The following is a 7,095-nucleotide window of genomic DNA, read 5'->3' as shown; positions in this document are numbered from 1 at the left end:
AAATCCAATTATACCACAAACACTCCCAAAATAAACTTAGATTGTATTGCAGTTTCACTTAACAGTATATCAAATGCTGTGTTGTGACAGGTATCCATTATCCATTAGATACTGAATCAATTTTTCTTAAGCACTACTAACTGCTTGCTTTTCTTGAAGCTAGATCATTCTGAAAATTTCCTGTTGACATATGGCCATTTGTAGGAAAGTGGATGGACCTTGAGAGTGTCATGCTAAGTGAAGTAAGTCAGGCAGAGAAGGACAGAAACCATATGTTTGCACTCATAGGTCTAACAGGAAATATTTCTTATTTTAAAACTTAGGTACTTGTCCAAAACTGTTCTTAAATTAGAAAGAGGCAAACTGTAAATAGTTTGAAATAGAAGAGTAAAAATGAAATTGCCCTACCAGATATTAAAACAAAAAAAAACTATTTAATCACTACCATAGTTAAAAAGGAAGTTCAGTTAGCATAAAAAATAAGCAGGCAGTTTAAAACAAACACAGCTGATAAGTAGAGACAACATTCTCATCAGCATTTTGGAGTTAGAAGGAATAGTATTCCTAAGAAGTTAGAAATTAGCTTGCTTCTAAAGAGTAGAGTTGTGAAATCAGTACATAATTTTACACATAAAATCATCATAAAGATACATACAATTATTTACATGTTAAAACATCAGACAGCTCTTCGAATTAACTTAATAAGTCCTTTCTGCTCCCTAACCCCCATCATTTAAAAAAAATTTTTAAGTCAGCTCTGTGCCCAGTGTGAGCTCATGACCCTGATGGCAAGAGTCTAATGCTCTACTGACTGAGCCAGCCAGGAAGCCCCCAACCCCAGACATTTTTTGTCATTTTTCTGAGCTATGTGCCAGTTGGCCTCACAGAAATAGAATGCACTGGTCCTGGAGACCCAAGAGTGTGGTCATTGTGGCACTCCAAATGAATTCAGTGACATCTGGCTTTGCTATTAGTCTTATGTGAGTTTGGTTTAGATGTATTATTCCTAAGAGAAAAATACTTTTGATATGTTGACAAGTCAGGATTTGGACTATGTCAGGCAGAAACCCAGACTCTGAAGTATAGTAAATTCATCATGGAATTGTGTAAGAAAATTCTTGTGAGGCAGTTTGACGGCTTTCTCTTGATGGTATTTGATTTAATGGCTGAGTACACATGATTTTCTTTTGTGATTTCTCATTTGATATTTAGTACTTAGTAAATATAACAATTTGGTGAAATTTTGTTTTATTGAATAAAATATATTGAGAAATTAGCATATTTAGCAAGAAATTAATATGGACACATTTCTCCCACCTTCATAAAATTTAATTCCAAGTGTACTAAAGTACCAAATGTGGAAAAGGAAGACAGATTAAAGGGCTAGACAAAAATGTAGGTTAATATTTGCCTTATTTCTGGATGAGAATAACTTTTTGGATATAAAAATGATCAAATACATTATAAAAATTAATAGATGTGACCTAAAAGCATTAAAATTGTGTGTGAATGTAAAATATTATAACTACAAGTTGAGAATAAAACTATTAACTGTTGGTAATAAATAGGCGGTCAGGTAATATCTATAGTCTATGAGGATATGCTGAAAAAAATGTCAAAACTACAAGTAATGGAAATGGCACACTTGGACACCTAGAAATAATTCACAGAAGAAATACATATGACTGAAAAACTGATGAAAATGTACCAAATTTTACAGCAAAAGATATGCAAATTGGCACAGAAATTAGGTATAATATTTAACTATCAACTATTTAACTATTGGCAATATTTAGTGTTTAAAGCTTGAATGAGACAATCTCTTATACTCACTGTGGAAAAAAATAATTTAAAGTTTTGGGAAGGCATTTTATTGATGGATTATTTATGTAAAAATCAATAAATTGAGTCTACTTATCTATTCTTTAATAGGGAAAGAAAAGTAAATTCTTTTTCCTGCAGGGAAGAAAAAGTTTCTATCTTAGTCATTCAAGTAGACTAAAAAATTAAAAACCAATTCTAAAGATGAGTATCTGTACTGTTTTGTAGTTTCGTGGTGTTGGGGGCCTCTGAAATTATTTTCAAATGACACTGGAATAGATCTGAAGACAGATCTAATCTCTCTGTCTTTTCTAAGGTGGAACACAAATGCACGCACACATGTGCGCGCGCGCGCACACACACACACACACACACACACACACACACACACATTGCAGTTTGGATCCTGGAGGAGCACGTGGGGGCTAATTTGCAGTGTCTACGTTTCTATATGTGGTCTACAAAGTAATTCATTTTTATAATGACCTATTATTCTTGAGCTATTAGTTTGCTTTTCTTTCCTTCTCTTCTGATCAATTTGTTACAGCAGGTGGCACATTCTCCTAGATAAATGTCCGACATGATTGTAAGAAAATAAATGATTTTTAAATATTTGGTATCTTCACATAAAGTATTATAGTTCTTCCTTGGAGACACTTCCTTTTCTAAGTGCTAGGGTTGCAGTGTTTGCCAAGGGCATGCCTATGGGGAATGTAAAAGGAGGAAGCAGATTTGACTTTAGTAAGTGGTGAGGTAATCAGTAATCGTGAAACTTTTTCATGGTTAAAACAAGCTGTCACATATCTAGTGAGGCTCTCTGAGGGCTCTGTGGTGCAGAAAGGACATAGGGAAGACAAGTCCTAATACAACCTGTGCAATTCCTCATTCCTTAAAGATTTCAATGTCTCTCAAAAGATGAAATATAAATTTATTTAGGTATGTAGATATCTTTATTGTATTCTTTCTGTTGAATCCTTTTGAATGTAAGTTCTAACACCTAATAGGTTGCTTGTGAGCTCTACAAATTATTTCTCTTGCATATATTCCTAATCTGTAAAATGATGAGAATATTCCATTGGGTTGTGATGACAATTAACTAAGATGATGTATTATAATATCTAATGCAGATGGTAACCACAGAATAAAGAATAGATTCTATTATTATTATTACTATTATTGTTATTATCATCACTACTATCTTTTTATTAAAGAACATTGGGATTTTTGGAAGTAGTATCTAATCTCTCCCATAAAGTAGCTTATAATCATGAGGGACCTGAGATAACAAGGAACAGTCAGCTTGTAGTAAGATATAACTAAGCACAAAGTAATGAACTAACCAGTTTCCAAATTTTAACATTTTCAATAAAGTTATTTCCAACTGTAAGATTTCTCTAGAAGGAGGCGTGAGTTTTGTGTTCAAAGGGCTACTTGAGTTTGGATTACATTTAAGAGTTGGTATTTTTTAAATACGCAGTGCATGATACTGTTCCATGTGCTTCGTGTTCTTTTTTTTAGGTTTATTTCTTTATTTTGAGAGAAGAAAGAGGGAGCAAGTGTGGGAGGGACAGAGAGAGGGAAAGAGAGGGAATCCTGAGCAAGATCCATGTGTCAGTGTAGAGCCCAATATGGGGCTTAAGCTGACAAACCATGAGATCATGACCTGAGCGAAAACAATAGTCAAGCCTTGACCAACTGAGCCAACCAGGTGCCCCAACTTGCTTAATGTTTCTAAGTACAGGTCCCAATCCATAAATGACTATAAAGTTATAGCAACTCATTTGAACGAATATAGGTTTCTATTCTGATTATAAAAGCAGTATCTATTTCTTATAAACATTTTTGAAAGTTCCAATAATTTCTGCTAAAAAGAATAATAAAGGCAATAAAATATAATCCTTATCCCATCTTCCAGATACAATCCATATCCCATCTTCCAGAGATAGTCATTGTCAACATTCGATATGTTTTTTTCCAATATATTTTACTAGGCACATATCATAAAACTACAAATGTAAATATTAGTCTCTACCTTATAATATATTGTTAAAATGTATTGGAATGCACAGAGATATGTGCTGGATAGGGAGTGATATAAACATAAGACTCATGGGAGATCGGAGTGGCTCAATCAGCTAAGCGACCAAGCGACCCACTCTTGGTTTTGGCTGTGGTCATGATCTTAAGGTTTGTAGGTCGGAGCCCCACGTCGAGCTCTGCACTGAAGGTGTGAAGTCTGCTTGAGATATTCTATCTCTCTCTTTCTCTCTCTCTCTTCTGCCTCCTCTCTCTCCCCCCTCCTCTCTCCCCCCTCTCTCTCTCTCCCCTCTTTCTCTCTCTCAGCCCTTTCCCTGTTCACTCTCTGTCTCTCTCTCTCTCTCAAAATAAATAAACTTAAAAAAAAAAAAGCTAGGATTCATACAATAGTACACTCATGTATATACCTTGGCAGTGACTAAGATACACACAGTTCAAGGGGTAGAAATGAGTGGTAGAAAATGAATATGTATTGAATTGTGGCAGATGTGTCAGTCTGTGCCTAATTTGAGAAAAAAGAATCCACACCAGAAAATTCCAGAGATGAAGAGCTACAGTTAAAGAAAGAACTGAAAGGGCAAACAGAAGACAGTGATCCAAGCCAGAGGTCAGTCATAGGATTAGGCCACTACCATTTTAGGACTTCTAGGAAATAGGGTAAGCAGAGCCTAGAAATCACCGGCTGCACCAAGGCATAGATAGCCATGAAAAATATGTTTAAATTTATTTAATATTTAATTTTATTTAACAGTTAATTGTTACATCTTTGAGTTATTAATACATGTTAGTCTCTTCCACGAGTTCAACATGTTTGGACTTGTTTCATCCTTGAGACCAAACAAAGATAAAGCGGAATTTGTTATCTCCATTTTAAAGTTAAGAAAGTAGAGTTAAGAGAGTTTTACTTCCTCAAGATTGTACCGATCTGAAGTGGCAGAGCTGGGATTCAAATCCAAGCTATTTTGTTTAATGTATTGATTACTGACTTCACTGAAGTGAAGTTATGGATATTTATCCAGTTGCAGCTAATCTAGCTTTTTTTTTTTTAAACCAAGACATTTCATAAAATTTAAATTGTTATCTAGCTGTTGGCAGAAGCAACTAGTAAATCACTAGTTTAAAACTTGCAAAGAGGGGTGCCTGGGTGGCTCAGTTGGTTAAGCGTCTGACTTCGGCTCAGGGCATGATCTCACAGTTTGTGGGTTCGAGACCCACGTCGGGCTCTGTGCTGACGGCTAGCTCAGAGCCTGGAGCCTGCTTCAGATTCTGTGACTCCTTCTCTCTCTGACCCTCCCCTGCTCACGCTGTGTCACGCTGTCTCTCTCTCTCTCTCTCAAAAATAAATTTTAAAACATTAAGAAAAAACTTGCATAGATTCACAAAAATCATTTAATAGCCCTTAGTTGCTTTATTCTGGACAGTATATATAAGGCAAAGACTTACAGAGTGGAGCCCTCTTCCATTTGTACTTAATCCAACATTTATAGGACAAGTTTGGAGGTCAGGCTTCTCAGACTGCATCACTGGAAATTCCTCCCGGCTGAGCTCTGGTGCACCTGCAGAGACGTGAGTGCGCTAACCATGCTCCGGCAAACCTTTCCCCTCTGCGGGTGGACACAGAGCTGAGTCATCTTTGCCAGCAGATGTTGAAATTAGTGAGCTTAGGATCAAGAGAAAAGTCACTTCTCACCTCGAGTGTCTCACATCTACAATGATGTAATTATAGAAGTTCTTAAAATCCTTTCCAGGTAGAAAAAAATGGAAGTACCTAAGTTGCTATGACTCGTCTTTGATGAAATTTCTAAACTTTCCTTGTCAGAGAAGTAAAAGACCATCTCTTTGCTCTGGAAAATTTTTAACTAAATTAAATGCTTACTATGAAATCTGCTTACTATTCACTTTGCTTTGCTTTGCTTTTATTTTCTTTTTTTTTTCTTTCTTTCTTTCTTTTTTTTTAATGGATCTGTTATTTAATCAGGTTGTTTGTCAGACACTTAGAACACCAGTTTGTGAGAGTAAACTCCATTCGTGAGAGAAAACACAGAGCGGAGGTAGCCCTGAAGCTGAGGGACAACTTTGATTTTTGGCAGAATTTGTGAGTCCACAGACCAACCTTGCACTGCTCTGTGATCTCATATTTCTCTTTCTTCATGTCGAAGATCTCCTGGTGTCTGGGTTTACGCAGCTTCTTCTTAAAGTAAGCATCAGTGAGGGGGTTGGGGATTTTCACACTGCTGATAGCAATTTTGGTGGAGGTGGCAATGACAAATTTCTGGTATGTTCTACGCAGAGGAATTCCATTGAGGGAGAGAGATCCAGTCACAAGTAGCAAGCCACTGCTCCGTTGCTTCAGAAAAACCACCCTCTTGCCCCTGTGGCGCCCAGCAAGGATGATCAGGATGGTCCCAGGCGTGGTGCTAGCCACAGTTGCCTCACTTGCTGACTGAAAGGTTTTTGCCGTGGCTCACCATCTTCTGAAGCACATCCTCAGTAGGAAAATACCTAGGCATTTTGCGGAGTTAACGACTCGGGTATCAGCATTCTTGTCCCCACCAACTGGTGTGACCGTAGCAAAAACCTCCTCCTTTTTCTTTTCAATCCTGGATTTAGCTGCTGAAAACTTCCTCTTGTGCCTGGCCTTCCTCAAATACATAGCCAATGGGAAGCATCTGCCAACTTTTCTGAGTAGGACAGGGTTTTGGCCGCAGTGGGGCCTCCCCTTCTTTGGTGATTTCGCCTTGAGGTTACCCTTCTTAACCTTGCCACCAGCATCAGCCTTCTTGGCTTCGGGATTCTTCTTCTTGGTATCTGGCTTCTCAGCTTTTTCTCCCACCATCTTGCAAGATGGGAAAGAGCACTTATTTTCAAAATATTCTCCTGACTTTAACAGAAAATACCTTCTTCTGACTCAAGAGCCTTTGTCTTTTGCTAGCAGAAAAAAATAAGTAATGGGAATGAAGAGAGAGAGAGATTTATGGCATTACAGAACCAAGGTAAATGCTAACTATGACAGAGCAAGGTTGATATGGATTTCATTTCCCATCCAGGTTAGGATTTTCATTTACTCAAAATGCTTTTGAAGCAATCAAATATTTAGACAGCCCAAATAAAGAAAACGTATATCTTCCTCAAAGAATGAATTAGGTTCTGATTAATGATTAGCAAAGAGCTAGATAATTTTATTTTTATACTAAATTTCATGACATTAAACACTCTTGATAGAAAAATCAATCATGT

The 7,095-nt window shown here is 36.9% G+C and overlaps 1 pseudogene; it reads right to left on the bottom strand.

Moving 5' to 3' along the window:
* The window catches only part of LOC115302212, an 11,052-nt pseudogene extending 4,358 nt beyond the window's left edge, over positions 1-6,694 (bottom strand).
* Positions 6,695-7,095: the final 401 nt, after the last annotated feature.

Source organism: Suricata suricatta, chromosome 9 (genome assembly GCF_006229205.1).
Source record: "Suricata suricatta isolate VVHF042 chromosome 9, meerkat_22Aug2017_6uvM2_HiC, whole genome shotgun sequence".
In the NCBI taxonomy this organism is placed as follows: domain Eukaryota; kingdom Metazoa; phylum Chordata; class Mammalia; order Carnivora; family Herpestidae; genus Suricata; species Suricata suricatta.
This window is presented reverse-complemented; position numbering and strand designations above follow the sequence as displayed.